This window comes from Cervus canadensis, chromosome X, assembly GCF_019320065.1.
Source record: "Cervus canadensis isolate Bull #8, Minnesota chromosome X, ASM1932006v1, whole genome shotgun sequence".
Taxonomy (NCBI): Eukaryota; Metazoa; Chordata; class Mammalia; order Artiodactyla; family Cervidae; genus Cervus; species Cervus canadensis.
Window position 1 is genome coordinate 16,264,240 of NC_057419.1, and position 24,731 is coordinate 16,288,970.

The 24,731-nt window shown below is 46.6% G+C and overlaps 1 protein-coding gene across 2 annotated transcripts in view; it reads right to left on the bottom strand.

Moving 5' to 3' along the window:
• The window catches only part of CLCN4 (chloride voltage-gated channel 4), a 74,279-nt gene extending 50,933 nt beyond the window's left edge, over nt 1-23,346 (bottom strand). The window contains exons 1-2 of one of the 2 annotated variants that reach the window (XM_043459575.1): nt 23,171-23,346; nt 21,776-21,903 (exon numbers count right to left, since the gene is read on the bottom strand). The gene's annotated coding sequence lies outside the window, so the exon portion shown is untranslated. Of the gene's footprint in view, nt 1-21,775; nt 22,029-23,170 lie in introns of both variants that reach the window. The other variant, XM_043459574.1, reaches the window with a different exon arrangement.
• Between the last annotated feature and the right edge of the window lie 1,385 nt (nt 23,347-24,731).

The window sequence follows — 24,731 nt, forward strand, 5'->3', positions numbered from 1 at the left end:
TTCCAGAAAAACATCTATTTCTGCTTTATTGACTATGCCAAAGCCTTTGACTGTGTGGATCACAATAAACTGTGGAAAATTCTGAAAGAGATGGGAATACCAGACCACCTGACCTGCCTCTTGAGAAACCTATATGCAGGTCAGGAAGCAACAGTTAGAACTGGACATGGAACAACAGACTGGTTCCAGAGAGGAAAAGGAGTACATCAAGGCTGTATATTGTCACCCTGCTTATTTAACTTATATGCAGAGTACATCATGAGAAATGCTGGGCTGGAAGAAGCACAAGCTGGAATCAAGATTGCCTGAAGAAATATCAACAACCTCAGATAGGCAGATGACACCACCCTTATGGCAGAAAGTGAAGAGTAACTAAAGAGCCTCCTGATGAAAGTGAAAGAGGAGAGTGAAAAAGTTGGCTTAAAGCTCAACATTCAGAAAACTAAGATCATGGCATCTGGTCCCATCACTTCATGGCAAATAGATGGGAAACAGTGGAAACAGTGGGAGACTTCATTTTGGGGGGCTCCAAAATCACTGCAGATGCTGATTGCAGCCATGAAATTAAAAGACGCTTAATCCTTGGAAGAAAAGTTATGACCAAGCATTACAGCATATTAAAAAGCAGAGACATTACTTTGTCAACAAAGGTTCATCTAGTCAAGGCTATGGTTTTTCCAGTAATCATGTATGGTTGTGAGAGTTGGACTATAAAGAAGGCTGAGCACCAAAGAATTGGTGCTTTTGAACTGTGGTATTGGAGAAGACTCTTGAGAGTCCCTTGGACTGCAAGGAGATCCAACCAGTCCATCCTAAAAGAGATCAGTCCTGGGTGTTCACTGGAAGGAGTGATGTTGAAGCTGAAACTCCAATGGCCACCTGATGGGAAGAGCTAACTCATTTGAAAAGACACTGATGCTGGGAAAGATTGAGGGCAGGAGAAGAAGAGGATGACAGAGGATGAGATGGTTGGATGGCATCACCAACTCAATGGACATGACTTTGGGTAAGTTCCAGGAGTTGGTGATGGACAAGAAGGCCTGGTGTGCTGCAGTTCATGGGGTCGCAAAGAGTCGGACATGACTGAGCAACTGAACTGACTGACTAATAGGTATATAACTCCTTGCTAAAACTAGCATGGGGGCACTCTTTCTGTCCCCTCCTGATGTTTGTCAGAAGCTTTCTCTATCTCTTTTATACTTTCAGTTCAGTTCAGTCGCTCAGTCATGTCCAACTCTTTGCGACCCCATGGACTACAGCACGCCAGGCCTCCCTGTCCATCAACAACTCCTGGAGCTTGCTCAAACTCGTGTCCATCAAGTTGGTGATGCCATCCCACCATCTTATCCTCTGTCTTCCCCTTCTCCTTCTGCCTTCAATCTTTCCCAGCATCAAGGTCTTTTCCATTGAGTCATCTCTTCACATCAGGTAGCCAAGGTATTGGAGCTTCAGCTTCAGCATGAGTCCTTCCAATGAATATTCAGGACTGATTTCCTCTAGGATTGACTGGATTGACCTCCTTGCTGTCCAAGGGACTCTTAAGAGTCTTCTCTAGCACCACAGGTCAAAATCTGTGGGTTTTTATACTTTAATAAAACTTTATTACACAAAAAGCTGGGAACAATCAAGCCTTGTCACTGGCCCTGGATCAAATTCCTCTCCTCCGGAGGCCAAGAATCCCAGCATTGTTCATGGCTCCTAGCAGCAACCTTTCAATACTTTAGAGAAAGAATCACTGTAACATGCTGGTATATTTTCTTTACAGATATATTTTAAAAGAATTCAAAGTATCACATATTTGGCTCTTTAATTTCATGCTTTTCCCCTCTACATTTTGAATAATTACCACCGGAAAGGCACCATGGCATAGTGGTTAAAAACACAGGCTTTGAAACAGCACTCCCTTGGTTCAAATCTCAGCTCTGCCACTGAGTAGCTCTGTGACCTTAGGCTAGTTGCTTAACCTTACTATGCCTCAGTCTACCCATCTCTGAACTTGGGGGAGGGGGCAGTGGTAGCGGTGGTCTAACAGCATCTATCTCCGAATTTTGTTAGCACACTTAAAGAGCAGACATTTGTGAAGCACTTTACTCCTGAATCAGGATTGCTGGGGCTTCACAACTGTTTGTCAAATGAAAAACCTGAAGTGTTTCATGAAAACACGTTTCCTTACCACCCTGCACGTTCCCTTGTTCCCACGGTTTATCTAATCTGTCCTTTGATGTCTGCAGCTGACAGACGCAACCTGATGGATCTCATTTCTGCTCAAGGAGATTAAGCAAAGTCAAACTGAACTTCTGGGGGACACTTGGTGATTTCTGTTTACCAAGAACCCGTGAGGCCATTAAAGCATGAACCCATGCCTGGCATTTTAAATATCTTTTCCTGAAAACTCTTCAAAGTCTTTACATTTATCAGAGACTATTTTCTTTCAAATGAAAGACATCTATTTTTGCTAACCGAGAAATCTGCATTAATCCCATCTGGCTGTGTGACCTCCACTGATCTCCACTGACTCTCACTGCCCTCCTCTCAAAAACCAGAGTCCTGGGCTGGACTGTTTCTCAGGTGCTTTCCACTCCAGAGTGCACGCGCATGAGACAGAGCCTGAAACTTACTACTAGCCCCTTTCACATGCGTGGGGACAAGCAAATATTTTTGAATTCCTCAAAACTTTTTGTCTCTGTACAGATATTGGTTAAGCCTAGGGGACTTTCCAGAAATTTCAGAGCTATCTTCACCACCAACTGTTTATATCAGTTATTACAGAGCAGAAAAGCATCTTTTAAAAAAACAGACTCTTCCTGTTGGCAAAGTTAAAATGAGATCATCTGAGTAATAATCTCACATCCTCAAAAATTATAGTGATATATGTGAGCATTATTCCCCTTCACACTTACAAATGGGAATCCAGAAGTGTAATGCACAAGAGATTACTAAACACACAGAAAAAGTGAGCCCCGGGTAAGTAGGGGGATCTTGAAACTTGCAAGAAGCCAAGAGTCCATGTTTCCCTCTTCAATGGAAATGCACGCATACCAGTAGCTGCCGCAATCTAATTTCTCTCCAATCAGACCAGATGAAAAGAGCGATCTGGAAAGTGGGGTGTGGGGCTGGGCATAATCACCAGGAAAGTCCAGGAAGCAAGTTATTTACAATCTTCTGATATGCCCTGGTTTTCGGAAAACTGAAGTTTTAGTAAACAGAAGCAGCAAATCTAAAGTCCTCATTTTAGCTACATTCTGGAAACTGCTCTGCACTACTCAGCTGGCCTGGGGGCAGGTCTGGATTACCCTGTGGAAGAGTCAGACCTTCCCCTGGTCAACCTTTGCATCATCTGTGTTTGGTAGAGGAGCACAGAAGAGCAGGCAAGGTGGCTGTCGTCTTGGAACCTCTTTGTTCTGGCTTACAGAGATGCACAGGGGGTGATAGTGATTGTTCTTTTTCTACACATTTTTAGATATAATTCACATACCATAATATTCACCCTTTTACAGTTGGATTTAATACATTCACCAAGTGGTACAACTATCATTACTATCTAACTTCAGAACTTTTATTCTCTAAAAGTAAGCTCATGCCCAGAGTAGTCACTCTCTTGGCCCAGCCCCTGGTAAGCACTCATCTGGACACTTCATAGAAACAGAATCATGTCATATGTGTCTTCTGTGCTGGGCTTCTTTCTCTTATGTTTTCAAGGTTCATCCATGTCGGACCATCAATGCATCACTCCTTTTTATGGCTGAGTAATATTCCATTGTGTGGCCAGACCACATTGTGTTTATCCATTCATCAACTGAAGGACATCTGGGCTGTTTGCACTTGGGGGCTATTGTGACTAATGCTGCTATGATCATTCAAGTGTTTGTGCAGACATGTATTTTTAGTTCTCTTGGGTAGACACCTAGGAGTAGAATTACTGGGTGATATGGAAACTATGCTTAACTCTTTGAGGAGCTGCCATACTGAAACCACTTTTCTTAGTGAAATTTTTTTAATTGAAATAAATATCTGTTTATAAAAAGGCAAAAATCCTAAGTATACACCTCCACAAATTTTCACAAACTGAAATCCCCCACATAACTGGCAGATGCCAGATCAAAAAGAGAATATGACCAGCCTCCAGAAGCTCCCTCATGGCCCCTTCCAGGCCCTCCTTCACCCCTAAAGGTATTCACTATCCTCATACCACAGATTAATTTGGCCTGTTTTTGAACTTTATATAAATGGATTCTTTTGTTTCCAGCTTCTTTTGTTCTATGTTATAAGATCTATCCATGCTGTTGAGTTTATCTAATCGTCATTTGTTCATTCTCTGTGCTCTTCAACAGCAAATTTTCTCCATCAAGGGCCAGATAGCAAAGGTTTGGAGGTTTGTGGGCCACATGGCTCCTGACAAGGACTACCCAACTCTGCCTCTGTCATGTAGAAGCAGCCAGAGACAATACACAAATGAATGACTGGGACTGTGTGTGAATAAAACTTGATTCACGGACACTGAAGTTTGAATTTCATATAATTTTCACCTGTCACAAAAAATTATTCTTCTTTCTGTTTCTTTTGATCATTAAAAATGTAAAAACCATTCTGAGCTCATTCTTGGCTCAGGGGATGAGCTGGATTTGGTCCATGGGATGACGTACTTTGCCTCTTTCTGTTCTATGGTATTCGATGCTGGAAACAAACCCCAATGAGTTTATCTGTTCTCCTGTGGATGGACATTGGGCTGATTTCCCAGTTGGAACCATTACACATGGTGCCTCCATCAATTACACATGGTGCTGCCATCATTTTCCACGCACACCCCCTCCAAGAAGTTACATAAAGCCCTTCCACCCGTCCCCTCCTCTCTCTGCCCAGCAGGGCTGGGTGCCATGAGACCCTGACAACGTTCATGCCACTTTCTGTCCCAAGTCAGGCCGTGACAACTTATTTGCCTACCGGCTCTACTAGCTAATCCCCAGATGACTTGAGCAGGTGGAATGCAAAGTCATAACTCAGATTCAAAGTCTCCAGTCAACAAGGAAGGCGGGTCACTTGAGGGGGAGTTCCAGCAGGTTCCTTTGGCAGCATGGGCATGGTAGAAACTACTACCAAATTCTCTGCCCGGATTCATAAGCCCTTCTAGCAGTCCGGCTTTGCCCCCTTTCTCCTTCCTGTTCCCTCACAGTAATATAACTATCCTTCAGGGGTTGGCAAATGTTTCCTACAAAGAGCCAGATGGGGACTCTTGCCAGCTCAGGGGGCCATACAATCTCGGTCACAACTGCTCCAGTCAGCCCTTTGGTCACTGAAGCTCAAAGTAGCCCAGACAGAGTGGAAAGAAGGTGTGTGCCTGGGTACCCCGACATGTGACTTACAGAAACAGGCAGTAAGCTGGTGGCTGCCAGCCCTGCTTCACACAAGCACTCATGGGGCATCTGCTACCGGCCTGATCCCTATCCAAGCTGTCAGAGTCACTGGCAGGCCTGAAAGCCTCGCCTACCAACAGAAGCAGCAAAAGAAGCATCAAAATCCACTGGGGATGCACAAAGATAAAGAAGCGCAGCCATCTTGCACAGGATTCTGGAAGGGAAGGATGAGACCCTTGAAATGCAACCACAGGACCTCACTACCAACATTTCAACCTGAAAGCTTCAGGGAAACAAAAGGTAGATCTTCACACACACACACGTTTCTATGACATCCTACAATCAGAAAAGTTTCTCCAACTAATTAGCTATACTAATGCTTCAAGACGGCAGATGCGCCTGGCATGTCAATAAAAGTAAGGTCATAGCATCTCTCTGACAAAGTGGTCAAGGTCATCAGGGCTAGAGGTCACCCATATTCACAGGACACGGTGGAAAGGGAAGAACACTGAGTTCAGAGCCAGAGCTTGGATGGCAACTAAAAAAAAAAAAATTGCAAGAACACTGCAAGTCCTACAGATTTTCCAGAGGCTACACCAACCAACCACAAGCAGCCTTTACAAAGTCACTTTTCTTGCAACCTGCGTGGATTACACCAGGCACTAACCTCGGGGCTGATGCCTGCCGGACACTCCTCTGAAGGCCACCAGCCTGAGCGCCCCTGGGCTCAGAGAGGGTGTCATTGCAACATTAGGCCACCAGAGGGTGCTCTGTGAGCAGCCCTGCTGCCACCAGCAGATGAGTCTGCTGGGCGGGGCCTGCCTCCTCCTTTCTCCATCTGCTGCAAGCAGCACCCTTCCCTGCCTCCCCTGCCATCCTTCCCTCAGCTTCCTTTAAGCCCTAAGTCCTGCCTGAGGTCACGGGAACTCCTGTCTCCACAGCCCACGGCTTCAGCTCTGTGCCCTGAGCCAACTCAAGAGCAATTTCCACTGCGACCTGTGGTCACTCCTCTGTCACCTTCAGTGGCTTCTCGGCTTCCGTTGTTCCTGTTGTTCAGTCGCTCAGTCATGTCCGACTCTGCAACCCCCATGGACTGCAGCACGCCAGGCTTCCCTGTCCATCACCAACTCCCAGAGTTGGCTCAAACTCATGCCCATTGACTCAATAATCACCCTCTGACTCCAGTGCTTCCCTAAATGTACTTGCAATGGGCAGCTCTCACAAGCCTGCTGATCAGAGTTGGGACCCGTTAGAATCTGCACTGTGATCTCATCTGTGAGTGCTCAGTCGCTCAGTCGGGTCCAAATCTTTAAGACTCCACAAACTGTAGCTTGCCAGATTTCCCTGTCCGTGGGATTTTCCCAGCAAGAATGCTGGAGTGAGTTGCCATTTCCACCTCCAGTGATCCCATCTACAAGGAATTATATACATTACAAATGGGGTGAAGGCATGGATGCTTCTTGTACAATCCATTAAGCCATACACTTAGGTGTTACACACTTCAGGGAGTGTTTGCTATACTTTGCAATTTGAAGAAGTGTCTGAAAATGTGACCCGCCCATCAGTAAATGCAGATTCTTAGGCGAGATTCTCATCTGTGGCTTTTGCCCAGGGCATCTATTCCTTCTTCTGGTGATGGTAGTGTCATTTTTCCTTGGAGCACAAGCCCTTCCCCACTTTTCATGGTCAGGGAGGTTTGGGTCGAAAGAGACTATGGTGGGAAGGGAAGCTCCTGTTCCATGGGAGGTACTCTGGGGCTGTCTAAAAAAGCTCGCTTTCTTTTTTAAAGCAAGCTTTGTTGTTGTTTTTTTTTTTTCAATGCAGACAATCTTTAAGCCTGTCTTGAATTTGTTACAGTGTTATTTCTGTATAATGTTCTGGGGGTTATTTTTTTTTAGATGTTTTTTGATGTGGATCATTTTTAAAGTCTTTACTGAGTTTGTTACAATATTGTTTTCGTGTTATGTTCAGGGTTTGTTTTTTTTTTTTAGCTTTGAGGCATCTGGGATCTTAGCTCCCCACCAGGGATGGAACCCATACTCCCTGCACTGGAAGGTAAAATCTTAACCACGGGACCGCCAGGGAGGTCCTGCTCACTTTCTTTCGAAGCGCAGAAGTGTCTGGAGAAGAACAGGATGCTCTGAAACAGCTCTGTGACAGTCCTGTGGAAGGCGACCCAGGGGGGAAGAAACTGAAGGGGGATTAGGGGGTTAGGACCCCGGGGCCCTGCAGGCCAATGTGGGCCCACCTTCGGCCCAGTGGAGTCCAGGTTGCTCTCTTGAAAAAGGGCTGAGCACCCTCCGAGGGTGGCCTGGGGATGGGTCAGGAAAGGATGGCACCTGGCATTTGCCAGATGAGCTTGTTACTGAGTGGATGACAGCCCAGCCGAGCATTTAGCTCCACACAGAGATGCAAGAGTGGGCCATTCTCACCCCCTAAAATTGTCCCTCCACCCATTTGGTACCAAAGCTTCCCCCACGCCCCGCCATGTGGGCACATGACCCAGGCTGGCCAACGACAGTCTCCAACCACCACGCACAGCCACTGACTGGGGGGTGAGCAAGGGACCCACACAATGACACGTGCAGATGATGGGGAAAACCAGGTCCCTCCTTCGACGGGAGTGGCTAACCTGGGAGCCACCACCCTTAGGGCAGGTTTGGGGTTGCGGGAAGGGATGAGGCTGGGCAGCAGACCAGAGATGGACAGACCAGTGGCTCCTGTCCCCAGCGGACACTGGGCACCTTTTGGCACATTTGACGAGGTACGCTGCTGGCATCTAGTGTAAAATGCTGCTCAATATCCTACAATGCATAGGACAGGCCCAAATGCCAACAGCACTGAAGTGGAGAAATTCTTCGCCTTAATCCAAAAGTGGATCAAAGGAGCCTTTTAGACACTTACTTCCCTGTGGGGGTAAAGAATCTGCCTACAATGCAGGAGACCCAGGTTTGATCCCTGGGTTGGGAAGATCCCCTGGAGAAGGAAATGGCAACCCACTCCAGTATTCTTGCCTGGAAAATTCCATGGACGAAGGGGCCTGGTGGGCTACAGTCCATGGGGTTGCAAAGAATTGGACATGACTGAGCAACTGAGCATTACTCAGCCACAAAAAGGAACGAATTTAAGTCAGTTCTAATGAGTTGGATAAACTGAGAGCCTGTTATACAGAGTGAAGTAAGTCGGAAAGAGAAAAACAAATATCATATATTAATGCCTGTATGTGGAATCTAGAAAAATGGTATTGATGAACCTATTTGCAGGGCAGCAATGGAGACGCAGACATACAAAACAGACTTGTGGACACAGTGGGGGAAGGAGAGGGTGAGACCAACTGACAGAGAAGCATGGAAACATATACCATAAGTAAAATATAGAGCCAGGGGGAATTTGCTATATGACCCAGGGAGCTGAAGTGGGGGCTTGGTAACAACCTAGAGGGGTGGGATGGGGTGGGAGATGGGAGGGAGGTTCAAGAGGGAGGAGACATATGTATACTTGTGTCTGATTCATGTTGATGTATGGCAGAAACCTACAAAACACTGTAAGGCAATTATCCTCCAATTAAAAAAAAAATTACATCCATCTAGACCTAGAGATGATCACACTAAGTGAAGAAAGTTAGAGAAAGACAAATATCATATGGTATCACTTATATGTGTAATCTTTAAAAATGATCCACTTTAACATATTTACAAAACAGAAATGTACCCACAGATTTGCTGCATGACTCAGGGAACTCAAACCAGGGCTCTGTAATAACCTAGAAGGATGGGATGGGGTGGGAGGGAGGTTTAAGAGGGAGGGGACATATGGCTGACTCATGTTGATGTCTGGCAGAAAACAACCCAATACTGTAAAGCAATTATCCTTCAATTTAAAATAAATAAATTTAATTATAAAAAAAGAAATAAAAAAAATAAAAATAAAAAAAGAAATAGACCCACAGACACAGAACACAAACTTATGGTTACAAAAGGGGAAAAGGCTAGGGAGGGAGTTTGGGATTAAAATTGGGAGTTTTGGATTAAAATACACACACTACTGTATACAAAATAGATCAGTAACAAGGATCTACTCTACCACAAGGAACTCTATGCAATATCTTGTAATAACCTATAATAGAAAAAAATGTAGAAAAAAGTATATATATATATATATATATATATATATAAAACAATCACTTTGCTATATACCTGAAACTAACACTGTAAATCAACTATATTTCAATAAACATTTTTTCAAAAAAAAAAAAACAAAAAAATTACATCCATCAAAAGATAGAAAAACTCTATCAAGCAGTGAGATCAATGCTTTGGACATCACTGCAGACGCAAACTCAAAAATACATGAAAAATTGCTTATCTGTGCATATACACAGGATAAAAAGAATATGTAAACCATACTCAAGTCACTAGATGAAAACGAGAGAGATTGGGAGACGCTTCTTTTGACTGCATGCCTTTTCTATACTTTGGCACAATGTGAGTTTGGAAGGCATGGCTTGCTTTCCCCTACTAGGTTCCAGGGGTTTCCTTAACTGCTCAGTTCATCTCGATTTTTCCCTTATTGCTTTAAACCCCGGAAAAAAACTGGGTTAACAAATATAAAGACACATCTCCTCTGAGCAGCTGGTCAGCATTCTGTCTAACACCCGACCACAGGCTGTGACCCAGAATCGCAGGGGCCCAAAGGAGCGGACTTTGGACCTGTTACAGCAGAGGGGGGAGGGAATGGACTGCAAGCTGGCAGTTCCTGTAGCCAACCAACAAGCCAGACTACTCTTCCTGCTTCAAGACATGCTGTCCCTTCCAGCATGACCCCACTGGTGGCAGAGTCACTCCTGATGGATTCAGTGTGGATGAAGACTGCACTCAGGTATGAACACAGGAGGCAGAGTCCTCGCCCTTTTTTTGTAAAGCAATGTCTTGGTCACTTCCCCAACCAAAGCTTTTTCCCTCCCCTCTCCATCTGACCTGAAAGCCCACCAACTTCAAATCCATTTGAGACGATGGAGTCTCGCTTCTAAAATGTAGACACAAAAAAATAAATAAATAAAATTAAAAAAATTAAATGTAGACACCTTTAGGACAGTGAGGGGCCATGCTTTGTCCGCCCTTCTAGCCAATCCTCCAGCCCCTGAGTGACGCCCCAGTCCTTTCCCTGGGCAGGGAGGGGGGATTACACAGAGGCACCAACAGTCACAGGAGCCCCCTGGTGGCCCAGGAGAAAAAAGCTCAAAGCCACAGGACGCCCAGACAAAAACACAAGTATCAACCTTTGTCAATTTCAAGCTGTTGCCTGGCACTGGCAGAGTCAAGCAGGGTGACTTCCGCCTCCAGCTCCTGCTTCCCCCTCGGCCCCCGCCCAGCAGACCCCTCTGCCATGGCACAGATCCTGTGGCCCCAGGGCTCTTTGTCCCCTTTCAGAACACAGCCTGCGTGTGGGAAGGGGATAAGGCCAACTGCAATCAGCCTCTTCTGGGTGACACAATGGACTCAGTGTTCTCACACCCCCACTCCAGAGGGCAGGGAGAGGGCCCTGAGGTCTTGGCGTTTCCGGTGCCCAGGATCAAGGATGGAGAACGTCCCCAGGACCTCATCCTCGTGTGCTCAGTCACTCAGTCATGTCCAGCTCTCTGCAACTCCATGGACTGTAGTCCACCGGGATCCTCTATCCATAGAATTCTCCAGGCAAGAATACTGGAATAATGTGCCATTTCCTCCCCAGGGATCTTCCAGACCCCAGGATCAAACCCATGTCTCTTTCATCTCCTACACTGACAGGCACATTCTTTACCTCTAACGCCACCTGGGAAGTCCTCAATTAACTTATCATCCTCATGATAATTGACAACAATCCAGTAGAGCTCCTGGTCTAAGCACTTCACACATATCAGTCACCAGGGTCCCTGACACTCTCTGAATTAAACACCATTGGCCTCAGGCCCATTTGACAGATTGGCAAACTGAGGCACAGGAGAGGGTGAGGTCCCTGACCCAAGTCCCCCAGACAGTGAGTGGGGAGCCAGATTCCCACCAGGACCCCAAGGGCCCTTCCTCTTGGGTCGTGGGAGGACTGAAGTCTCGTTCCTCTCAGGAAGCAAGAGCTACCTGTTCCCACAGAGAAGGTCCTGTTTGTCAAGCTTCTCCTAAACTGTGCAGAAAGCACCAAAGCAAAGGCCTGCCGGGCTCTCCTCCATTCTACCCGGTGGACAAAGGCACGCATGCCCTGGGAAACACTGCTGGACTGGTTCATCAGAGCTACCCTGACGAGCCCCACAGACTGGGCAGCTCAAATGGTTGAAACTTGTCTCTCAGTTCCGGAGGCCAGAAGCTTGAGATCAAGGTGACAGCAGGATTGGTTTCCTGGGGGCTGGATCCAGCCCCAGCCTCTCTGCTTAGAGTGTTGACAGCCATCTTCTCCCGGTACACCTCGCATCCTCTCCTCTCTGCGCCTGTCTGTGCAGAAAGTTCCTCTTATAAAGACCCCAGTCAGGCTGGACTGAGGCCACCCTCATGACCTCATTCTAATTTGATTACCTCTATAAAGACCCTATCTCAGTCTTTCTCTGGTGACTCACTGGTAAAGAGTACACCTGCCAATGCAAGAGATACAGGTTCGATTCCTAGTCCAGGAAGATCCCACATGCTGCAGAGCAACTAAGCTGATGTGCTACAACTACTGAGCCTGTGCTCTAGAGCCTGGGAGCTGCAACTACTGAAGCCTGCACAGACTAGAGCCTCTGTTCCACCTCAAGAGAAGGCACACCTAGAGAGCAGCCCCCATTCTCCACAACTAGAGAAAAGCCCAAGTAGCCATGAAGACCCAGCACAGCCAAAAAATAATAAATAAAAATTATTTTAAAAAATTTTTAAAGACTATCAATATTTTGGCTGCCTGATGCAAAGAACTAACTCACTGGAAAAGACCCAGATATTGGGAAAGACTAAGGGCAGGAGGAGAAGGGGGCAACAGAGGATGAGATGGATAGATAGCATCACCAACTCAATGGACAATAGTTTGAGCAAACTCTGGGAGATGGTGATGGACAGGGAGGCCTGGCATGCTGCAGTCCATGGGGTCTCAAAGAATCGGACACGACTTAGCAACTGAACAACAAGAACAAAACCTCCAAATAAGGTCAGATTCTGAGGTAACAGGTGTTAGGAATTCAGATGCACTTTAAGACACACGGTTTCAGCCGGTAACAGCAGCTGAAGACAAGGCTGGTGAGAAATCCTGCGCAGTACAGTTCCCTATCCCAAGAGCTCTGCAAACCATCTACCACCACAACAATCTTTCTGCTTATGTGGGCTACGCCCCCTCGTGGATGAAAACAATATCTTAGACACAACCTGCACCTCCGTGAAGGTTAAATGCAGGGAGTCCTCCAGCACAACCTTGAGTTGTCCTCCCCTGCGTCCTCAGAGCAAGGCCACAGCAGGATCACAGCCACAGGGTGACCTAAGCGTATCCCAGTGGGGTTGGCCCCAGGGAGGGCTGAAACGTCAGTCGATTCCTATGTTTTGGGCAAAGGGGGTGCTGGTGGGAGGCCAGACTGAGTTAAGAGGAAAAGAGCATGTCTGTACTCATTGAGGTGGCCCCTCTCCTCCTAACCTGATCAGTGCCTCCAAGGGTTTCAGTGGACAGAAAAAGAAAATTTCACCCTGAGCTATATCACAACCCAGAAGGGAGGCTAAGATCCCAGAAGGAGCTAACCTCCATTCATCTGCCGGGATGTGGTTAAAAAGTGCTGGGCAAGCATAAGGGAAGCAACGGCCGCCACAAGAAATGAGTCAGCAGGTCCACGGCCACCAGGGCGAGGAGCAGACTTCCCGAGGGGACAAACGGAACATGGCATCTCGGTGAGGCTCCCTCTAACCAAACCCCATAGCGATCCCAGCATCAGTGCTGCCGCTGGCGGGAGCAGCCTGACAGCATCCTCGGGGGGTCGAAGGACCCCAGGAGCAGGAACAGTCACCACCAACGGGGAAGGCTCTGGTCTCCAACCTCCATCAGTTTGACTGATGGCCACCTCCCAGCTCTCAGGGCCACACAAGGACCCACACAAGAGTGCTCGCTGAGAGGGGACCATGGGTGACCCGGGCTGGCCAGCATGGGGGGTGGGGGACAGCACTCCAGGCAGAGAAGAGCCACTTCACAGGCGCAGGGCAGGTGATGGGCTCAACGGTCCCTCGAGAAAGCTTGGGCAACTTCATCCACAACAGGCAGCCAAAAGGTGAGCCTTGCCAATGTCACATGTGGAATGCAAGAGCTGTTGCCTCTGCGGTCCCTGTGCACTGCCACCCAACCCCAGTGACAGTCCTGAGAGGCTGTGCAGGTGGCCTCCACCTCAAGGCACCATAGTTACAGGGTTACAGTGTGACCCGACCCACGCGCTCCTGTGATAGCCAAGGCCTGCCTGCTGCCGAGCACGACACGGCTGCTCAATTAGTCAGGGGCACGGCCCTCCAAGGGCTTCCCAGATGGCGCAGCAGTAAAGAACCTGCCTGGAATGCAGGAGACCCAGGGTCGATCCCTGATCAGGGAAGACCCCCTGGAGAAGGAAACGGCAACCCACTCCAGTATGCTTGCCTAGAGAATCCCATGGATGGAGGAGCCTGGGGGGTTCCAGTCCATGGGGTCACAAAGAGTCAGGCATGACTGAGCATGCGTGCACGCACGCACAGTCCTCTAAGCTACAGCTCACGTGGCCACCCAGCCTCCTCGCCGGCCACCTGGCTTCCTCTTTCACCCACCTCTGACTGTTCTTACAGCAGCCAGAGCCAGGCCTTTGAACACAAGTCCTGATGTGTTCCTCTCCCACCCAAAAGCACTCCATGGCTTGTCACCACACTGAGTCACCCAGGGTTGGTTCCACTCCCGCTAAGTCCCTGCATGGGCCGCCCTGGCTAGCCCTCTGAGCACTTGCCCCAGCACACTTCTCTGGGTGGCTCTTCTCTGGACATGCCCACCTCACACCTGTTCCCTCAGCCCTGAGCTCTCCATCTCCTCAGTGTTCACGTGGCCCCCCCTCAGTCCCTGGTCACATGTGAGCCCTCAGAGGGGCCTGGGTAACCACCCCATCTAACCAGGATTCTGAATCCACTGCTGCCCACCCTCTGCCTCTCACTGTATTTCACATGATCACACAACCTATCAAATCCAGTTATCTTCTCTTTCCTCTGCTTGAAGGTCACTCCCACCCAGGCACGAACCTTGTCTGTTTGGTTTCACAGTAAACCCCAGTGCCTAGACGCATCAGTCTCAACCAGTCTAGGGGCAATTTCACCCACCCCGGAACATTTGGCAATGTCTCGAATTCAGCTGTCACAAGTAGGGGTTGGGGCCATGGTTGCAACCCCCATCAAGTTGGGGGAGGCCAGAAGATGCTGTTCAACATCCTCCAGGGCACAGGACGGCCCCCCACAGAGAGTCCTCCAGCCCCAAAGCCCATAGAGTCCAGGGTGAGGAGCCCTGTCCTAGACACACAGCAGGGACCCAACAAACGTTGGCAGGACAAAGAAGTAAATGAAGGAGTGAATGAACAAAAGAACTGGGAGGTTCAAGTCTCATGCGAATGTCCCTGCAGTTCTCAGGGATATCAGTGGTCTTTTCTCAGGGGACTAATAGTTCCCTTAATTTTTCATCTAATTTATACTTAATGAGTACTTACTCTGCCACGAGTTATGTGCTAGGTTTACATTGGTGAGCAAAACACACATAGTTCCTGCACTCACAGAGCTCAGTGCAGAAAAAAACATTCTGGGGACTTCCCCAGAAGTCTAGTGGTTAAGACTCCACGCTCCCACTGCAAGGGGCTCAGGTTCAGTCCCTGATCAGGAAACTAAGATCCCACATGCTACACGGCATGGCCGAAGAAAACACTCTGTTAGAGGCATCTGGGGACCTGGAGGGTTCCCCAACTGGGTTACTATCAGTCATGTGACCTTGGGCAAGTTACCTGACTTTCCTGGACATCTCTTAGTCACATGTAAAATATAAGGGTTGCTTTGATCTTGAAGATAAGTCCCAACATCTATACTCTGTGCATTTAATTAATCCTAGAGAGGTGTTTTCCTCTTTGGCATTTTTACATGAGCATAATACCATGAGCACAGATTACAAAAGCTTGAGGAATCCACATGCTCATCAAAATGAGACTGGTTAAGTAAACTTCCATACCGTCCACACTCTGGAACTCAACTGTAAGCAAGATGATGTAAACAGCCTCCAAACAATGAAGAGAAATAAAGTATACCAACTGCCTCCATTCTCTCTCTAAAAGTACTTTCACAATAAAATGGAATGAATGAATCACTGCTACATGAAACAACATGGATGAATCTCACAATCATGCCAGTGACAGAAGCCGGATGTAAAAGTATAAAGATCACAGGACTTGAGGTATATGAAGTTCAAGAACAGGCAAAAGTAAACTGTGCTGACAGAAATCAGTTGCCGGAAGATTTGGCTAAAAGAGGACAAGATGGAGCCCTCTGGGAGTACTGGGAATCCTGATTTGTCAAAATCAACTGAATTTAAGATCCATGCATTTCCCTCCTTGCAAATTACATCCCAATGAAGAAAAAAAGAGAAAGGAAAGTGCTATACACATTCTACACATGGGTGTCCTTGCACATTTTCAGAAACAATACATAAGACAGTTATTAGTGGTTGCCTTTGGAAGGGGGATGAGGGACTGGGAATGAGAAAGAGACTTTGTTTCATTTTCATAACCTTGAGCCCTGGGGAAGTTGACACAACCAGCATGTATTACTATTTCAATAGAAAACAAGTCATTCAAAAACCACCATGTTCTGGAAAGAAAATCACCCCTGCTCTTAGAAATGAAAACTCACTTCTGGTCATCCCTTGCAAATAACAGTCAAGCAAGGGTTTGATAATAAGGCCTTTCCCACCGCCCACTTGCCAGAGTTTGCAGAGTGCTCACACACATCCCCTCCTCGTCGCTAACTCGCCCTCCTAGGTCTGGTTCAGAAGGCCTTCTGGGTGAGCTGGTAACTTCCAAGCCAGCAGGTCTCAGCTGGGACCTCAGGTCCCTGCAGTCAAGGGCACCTAGAGCTCAGGTTAAAAATGTTCCCTCTGGGCTTCACTCCCAGATCTCGTCAATCAGAATCCCCCACAACCCCAAGAGTCTGTGTTTCTTTTCTAGCTTCTTTTTAACTTTTTATTGGTCACATTTTCAAATATACAGCACATTATGGAGAAGAGCCCAATGAAAAACACCAATCAGACTCAATCAGTGTTCCTATTTGACCATATTGGCCTCTTTGCACTGTCTCTCCATTCAACTGAAACATTTAAAAGTAAACTACTGTTACCATAGGTGCATTATATGTGGAATCTAAAAAGAAATGATACAGATGAACTTACAAAGCAGAGACTCACAGACTTATAAAATGAACTTCTACTTGCCGGGGGTGGGGGGGGGGATAGTTAGGGAGTTTGGGATGGACATGTACACACTGCTATAGTTAACATGGATAACCAAGGACCTACTATATAGCACAGGAAACTCTGCTCAATCCTCTGTAATAGCCTTATGGTTACCAGGGGGCAAGGATGGGGGGAAGGATAGTTAGGGAGTTTGAGATGGACATGTATACACACTGCTGTATTTAACATGGATAACCAACAAGTACCTACTGTACAGCACATGGAACTCTGCTCAATGTCATGTGGTAGCCTGGATGGGAGTTTGGGGGAGAATGGATACATGTACATGTATGGTTGAGTCCCTTCCTTCACTTTCCACCTGAAACTATCACAACATTGGTAATCGGCTATCAGTCAGTCAGTTCAGTCGCTCAGTCATGTCCAACTCTTTGCGACCCCATGGACTGCAGCACGCCAGGCTTCCCTGTCCATCACCAGCTCCCAGAGCTTGCTCAAACTCATGTCCATTGAGTCAGTGATGCCATCCCAACCATCTCATCCACTGTCATCCCCTTCTCCTCCTGCCTTCAATCTTTCCCAGCATCAGGGTCTTTTCCAATGAGTCAGTTCTTTGCATCAGGCGGCCAAAGTATTGGCCGAAGCAATCAACTATACTTCAGTACAAAATAAAAAGTTCAAAAGAAAAAATAAATTACTATGGTTCTCAAAGTTTGTCTAGGGATACACTGAGATTCCCAAGACCTTTAAAGGGGTCTGTGTTGTCAAAAATATTTTGATAATAATCTTACATTATTTGCCTTCTTCTATTCTCATTCTCTCAGAAGTGTACGGTGGAATTTTCCAGAGGCAACATGACATGTGATATTGCAGCACTGAATGCAAAAGCAGGTTTGAGAATTCATCTATCTTCTATTCAGAAGTACATAAAAGAAAGCTACAAGGTGTTTAAAAAAAAACACTTTAATAGTACCTTATAGCTCTCATGACACTTCACCCCTAAATACTTCATCATGCACCACTGAAAAATCAGACTCTTCTACATGCACATGTGTCAGTTATCTGCTGTGTAACAAATTAGCCCAACACAGGACAGCAGGAAACCACCATGTCTCATTTCACTGTTTCTGTATCAGGAATCAGGAGTGACTGAGCTGGGTGCCTACTGCACCATAAGATTACCACATCTAATCAAATTTACAATAGTTTCCTCATATCATCTACTAGGCAGTCACATAAAAATAACCCAGGTATCCCCAACACCTATTATAGATGCTTGTTCAGGTCAGGATCCAGTCAAGGGCACAAATTACATTTGGTTATTGTCATAGACTGAAAGTATCTTTCCAGAATTTATATATTGAAATCCTAAACCCCAATGTGATGATATTAGGAGGTGAGGCTTTTGGGAGGTGATGAGGTCATGAAGGTGGAGTTCTCATGATGGGACTAGTGCCCTTATAAGAAGAGACCTCAAGTGCGGATCTGAGAGTTGAACCATACAGAAGGCTGAGCACTGAAGAATTGATGCTTTTCTTGAGAGTCCCTTGGACTACAAGGAGGTCAAACCAGTTAATCCTAAAGGAGATCAACCCTGAATATTCATGGGAAGGAATGATGCTAAAGTTGAAGCTTCAATATTTGGCCACCTGATGCAAAGAGCCAACTCACTGGAAAAGACCCTGATGCTCGGAGAGATTGAGGGCAGGAGGAGAAGGGGATGACAGAGGATGAGATGGTTGGATGACATCACCGACTCAATGGACATGACTTTAAGCAAACTTCGGGAGATGGTAAAGGACAGGGAAGCCTGCTGTGCTGCAGCCCATGGGGTTGCAATGAGTCGGACATGCCTTAGCAACTGAACAACGACAAGACAAGACCAAAAAGCTAGCGTGCTCTCTTCCTACCATATGAGGACACAGGGAGAAGATGGCCCTCCGCGTCCAGAAGAGAGCCCTCACCAGAACCCAACCATGCTAGCACCGTGATCTCAGACTTCCAGCCTCTGGAACTATGAGAAATAAATGTCTGATGTTGATAAGGCACCTAACGTGTGGTACTCTGTCGTAGCACCAGAGCTGCCTAGCTCAGTGATTCTATGTCTTATGTCTCAATTGATGCAGAATCCTCCTCCTTTTTCATTTTCTTTCTCAGTATTGCCTGCGTGAAAAGACAGCACCCGATAGCCCACCCAGGGTGCCAAGCCATTCTGGGGATGAGGTTCCTGGCCAGCTGTGGGTGCCACCTGCAAAGAAAATGGCTGGAAGTGGACAAAGGAGGCTGTCTGAGCCCTGACCTCTGCACACTGGGTCTTTCTCACTAAAGACCAACCCTCTTCCCAGGAGAGCCATTTTTATGGGGCCGCAAAGAGGCAGAGAGAGCAAGCTGAGAGCGAGGGAATTGGAGGAGGGACACACCGCAGTGCCAGGCCCTCGGAGGGACAAGGATGATTTTTCTAATCATTCCAAGCCTCCTCCCCCAAACCCACTGCACACGGCCCTCATCCTGCAATGCCACTGCCACCCTCGCTTCCCGTCTCCCAGGAGTTCCCAGTGTGCTGACCCTTTACCATCCATCTGACCCCCCGAAAATTCAAAAGCAGCAGGACCAGCACGAACAGTAGCCCTATTTTATGGATTCGGCAACAGCTCTGGGAGTGGAAGTGAGGCGGCAAAGCCACCTCTGCAAAGTGTCAGAGCCACAGCTTTAGTGGTCGGTCCTTCACTGAAGCTTGAAGGGCAAGACCGTGACCACCACCTTCGGGGTCCAGACGGGGGCTCTGGGTGCAGCTGGTGCCAGCCTCCTGGACCAGCCACACGTGCTGCCAGCATCTCCCCACCACAATGGGCGCCAGCACCCCCATTATCTCCCTCTCTGCTTGTGACACCTCCACCCGGTCCTGCTATTCCCACTTCTGCAGATAAGGATGGTGACTCTGGGCTACTCCAATTCCAGACATGATGATCTAGTGCTTGTGTTTTTTTCCTCTCTCCCTGACACTCTCCCTTCTGCCAAGCCAGCTTCCCGGCTACAACTGGCACACACAGACAGGCCTCCCCTTTTTGACAGAAGCTATTTCTGGAACCCCACAGCAGAAAAAAAGCCTTCACACTGTGTTTCCCAATATATACAACATCATGAAAGGGAATCTGATCTCCGACCGAGGGCTCAGCATGAAACAACTCACAGGAAAATGAATTCTAGAATACTGGGGCCCGAAGAACATTGAGAGGTCATCTGAATCAACAATTCTCAAGCAGGGGCAATGGAGTCCCACGATGGGACAATGGCAGGGTCTGAAGACATTTTTGGTTGTCACAACTAGGGGCATCTAGTAGGTAGAGGCCAGAGGTGCAGCTGAACACCCCCACAACAGATTTCTCCAGCCCCAAATGTCAACAGGGGGCTTCCCTGGTGGCTCAGCAGTAAAGATTCCACCTGCCAAGGCAGGAGACGGCGGTTCGATCTCTGGGTTGGAAGATCCCCTGGAGAAGGAAGGAAATGGCATCCCACTCCAGTATTCTTGCCTGGAGAATCTCATGGACAGAGGAGCCTAGGGGGCTACAACAGTCCATGGAGTTGCAAAGAGTCGGACACGACTGAGCAACTAAACAATGACAAAATGTCGATAGTGTCAAGGCTGAGAAACCCCAATACTCCTTGGTTACTTTGAGGACAAGAAAATTGAGGCCCAAAGGCACAAAGTGACTTGTCCCAAGTTGCACAGTCCCAAAGGCAGAGGTGGAGCTAGGTCTCTGCTATCTATCATCTGCTCTGCTCTGTCTAGGGTTGAGCTGGAGGAGAAAGGAGCATGGGAACAAGAGGATCATAAAAGTCTTGTAGTCAACCTGAGCCAAATGAAGAAAACTGCAGTAAATTAATTACTAAATTACTGTAGCAAAACATTAGGGTGTCCAATCGCTGAAAGAAACGCTTTCTTCAATTATCAACTAAAACAGCATTGCTTTACTGATCCTCCAACAATTGCTGGGTGGATCAAAGGATACATGGTGTGAGTTCCAGTACAATTTAGCAATACCACGGCTTCCCAGGGGGTCACGTTTTACAGGTAAGACCGACCACATTCTCTTCCTAAGGGTACTGCATATATCCTGGCCTCATATGTGAAGGAGAGAAAGGAATGCAAACACAGGTGGGAAATCTCAAAAGTGTTCATTAAAATACCAGGCCCTGTCCTGTTAAAATTGAAGTCACCTGATTCCCCCTTCATCTGTCGCTGCATCATCAAGCTCCTTCTTCCAGCAAGCAAATTATTTAGCAAGGGAATTAAAAAGAACACTGAAAAATCATAGGGTTTGGTGTTCAGCTCCACCCCCTTCTAAAGACCATTTTGTTCTTAAAAGATAAAACTGGTTTGCATTCTCTTACGCATCTATTGGAAGCTTTATTTTATTGGATACTGTTAATTTTTTTAATCTATTTAAAACACCAGGACGAAACAAACATTTCTGACATATCCCCTTTAAACGCTACAACCTTGCAAAATAATGCAAAACAATTCAGACCACACATCTAGCTCTTCAATGGCTAACCAGTAAGTTTCCGTTCCATTTCAAGCAAAGCAGCTTTGGCTTTGAAAGAAATCAGGCTAAATACTGAGAACAAAACAACCCCCTGTAAGAAGAATTAGTAAATGTGTCATTATTTAAGAATCACTCTGACAGTCGGTAAACAGTTGACAGTTCTCTCGGACAAGCCCCCCTCTCTCTTACAATGCATGTATTGTGATCATTCCTGATTTTTTTTCCCCTCCTGTGCAGGAGGCCGGGGTCTTTCAGTCTGGCCCCAGGCCACTTTCCCGGGATGGATGAGCGTGACAAGACCCAAGTCACGCGTGAGCCTACAACAGTCACCCCCCACTCCCGCCCCCGCGTCCCCCTGACGCCTGATGCCTGCAGCAGCCCCAACAGCCAGAGACCCTCCTTTCGTTTTCTGGGGCGCCGACGGGCTGCAGGGGCTCTGCCTGCAGAGTCTCTTACCTGCAGTGCCGCATGGCGCAGGCCGGTCGCCCACCTGCACCGCATCCTAGAGCATCCTTTCTTCAGCGCGATGGCTGCGAGCGCGCTGACGTCATCGGGAGGCGGTGCCCACACCGCCACGTGACGCCCTAGGGGCAAAGAGGGGAGGGTGGGGAGACCCTGGAAGTGAGGAGGGAGTGGCCGGGAAGCCCCGCTCTGGCCTCCGTTCTGGGCGGTTTGTTTGATGTGGGCAGCTGGCCTAGACTTGCACGAACTGTGGGAAACAGCACACAGAAAGGAAGACCCAAATGATTCCAGGCTCCACGCAGGTAATAGGATTTCAAAAGAGTTAGCAATGAGGGGATTAGTAATGAAAGGAAATGATTTAGTCTTTTATTTTTCAGTCTTCATCAAATGCAATGGAGAACTAAACAAATCTATTTTGTGCAAATCAAAATGACAGTTAAAATATGGAGTGCATATACATACTTTGCACAGAGGGTCCATGTTTCAAATAGTATATCAAAAGCATTAATCTGAAGTATATTCGTCGTGGCATACAATACTAATTGCACTATAAATAATGCTTTTTATTACTCCATAACAAATAATGCATGCCAATATTAATGTGGTTTTGAAAAAAAACTGTGCTATCACATATTTATACTTCTTACTTGAACATTTGATTATTTAAAATAAACTGCTATTGCATGAACGTTGTTGTACTTGTGTCTGTTTTCGGAAATCTTATGGCAAAGAATTTAATCTCAGACATGAAAGTTAATTCACAGTAACTCATTATTTCACGTTTTCTAATTTTTATCACATTCTGCAGAAGTGAATCATCTCACTATTTCAGAAAATATGTACAATGTCAATATTTCTCATTCACAACTGAAACAGCCTTGCCTAGAAAGACTTAGAAAATTCCAACTGTGACCATTTCGTAAATTTGAAATGGCATATTTCAAACTTAAACTGTGAAAATATCAACTTTCTTGCCAAACCGCATAAACGTTTTCGAAATGTGAAAGGGCAAAAGCAGGAACTGTTTTTATTTGATTTCCAGCTTCATATAGATTAGTTTCTTTTCGTTTGAGTTTAAATGGCAATTTTAACATTCCCTTCGCTGGCGCCCCTGAAAGAGATGTGAAATAGATTGTTTCACGAGCAGGCCAGGGTTACTTGATATTTATTCCGGCAGCTTTCGTGTCCTTCTATATTTAACCCTGGACTATTTTACCAGCATTCCCTCCGGATTAACCGAATTTCTGTTAATAAGGTCAGTCTGTAATTTGGCCCTTGCCTCTCACAGCAATCGATTATTTTCAACTCGATTTTAAAAATCAACAAAGTGGCCGCATGGTATTCTCGGGCCCTCCTCTCATCTGTTTTTCTGAGGGATAAGTAACTTACCTTCTGCTTTCAGCTTCGTGGGGTATAAAATTTAAATGCTACCGTAATCCCCTGCTCCTGTGGGTTGAGGGGCTGACAAGTTCATTTTCCTGCCAGAGGCAAATGTCGATTTCAGCCTCAGGCGTCGGCCCACCCCCAACTACCCCCCGCCGAGAGCCAGGCTGGGAGTGTCACGTGCTCCACCCAGCCACTCAACCCTACCCAGCCGGCTCGGTCACCTCGGAGGCTGGCCCTGCCCATCTCGTTCGCCTCGTACAGCCGGTGCCTTCGGATCCAGAGAGAGCTCCGCGTCCCCGACAAGGGACGCGCTACCCGCTGGGACTGGGCTCCGTGGACGACAGTGATGGACCTTGCAAGAATCAATGGAGGTGGGGCCCGGGATGATCTATGTTATGCCCTCCGAGGTCTGAAATGACTTGCTTTGTGCTCCGGCTTAACGGAAATGACTAAAAGTAGAGGCACCTTCCTCGGCGTGGGGCGATTTTTTTTTTTTTTTTGTCAGTAAGTTTCACCTTCTCTTCTCCAGGTGATTGCTCAAGTGTAAAAAACATTACAGCAAACATGCGATTCAGGGCGCAGTAATTTTCAACAGAATGAGGTCACTTCCGACATCCTCCACCCCCACCTATGAAATTGTCCTTTAGGCAGAGGTTTACCAAAACAAAAACAAACAAACAAAAAAACCCAAAAACAGAAAACAACGCAACTAAAGCAAGCAAACAAACAAAAAAACAGATACCACCCATAAAAATGTAAATTGATCAATCTTCCTGGTGGGCTGTTTAGCAATTCCTACCAAAACCCTTGAAAATAAGTGCAGGCCCATACAATGGGCCAGGAACTTGCTGCAGGAGGAAAAAAGGGAAGGAATGGAAAGAATTGTGAAAGGAAAAACTGCTGCAATATTATTTATGACCTCAAAGCACCAGAAGCAAGCAAAACCAGAGGGTGGGTTCAGTTGTAAGACATAGGTACAATGGAAGAATTAAAATATCCGGTAGTAGATATTTTTTGACCTGGAGAGACATCCATGGTCAGTTAAAAGAAAAAAAGCAACTTCCAAAGTGTTATGTGCTGAATGATGGAATGAATGTATGTCTGTACGTATTGAAGGGAAGCAAAATATACCACCCCAAATATGTCACTTGGCATTTCGATTTTTAAACAGTCTGTGCAAAATAGACATTGACCTTCCTTGGTCCCCCTAAAAGCATGTGAAATTACCCTCCCTGTGCCAGTGGATAAAAGGAATTCACCTCCTGGAAGGCTGTATAAACAAGCCTTGTTAACTTCACTAATTTGCTAGCCTACTGGGACCCTCTTGTTTCTCCATTTTGCCACATTGTTTCCCTGTCTAGAAGGTATAAAAGCTGCCTGCTTTGATGACTTCTTGGAGTCCCCTACAGTAGGAAATTAAATTCATTTTTCTCCTGTTAATCCATTTTGTATCAATTTAATTATTAGACCAGTCAAAAAACTGGGAAGAAGGGAAAAGTTTTACATATGTTTTATATATGAACATAGAAAAGAACTGGGAAGCATATCCATTAAATTATCACCC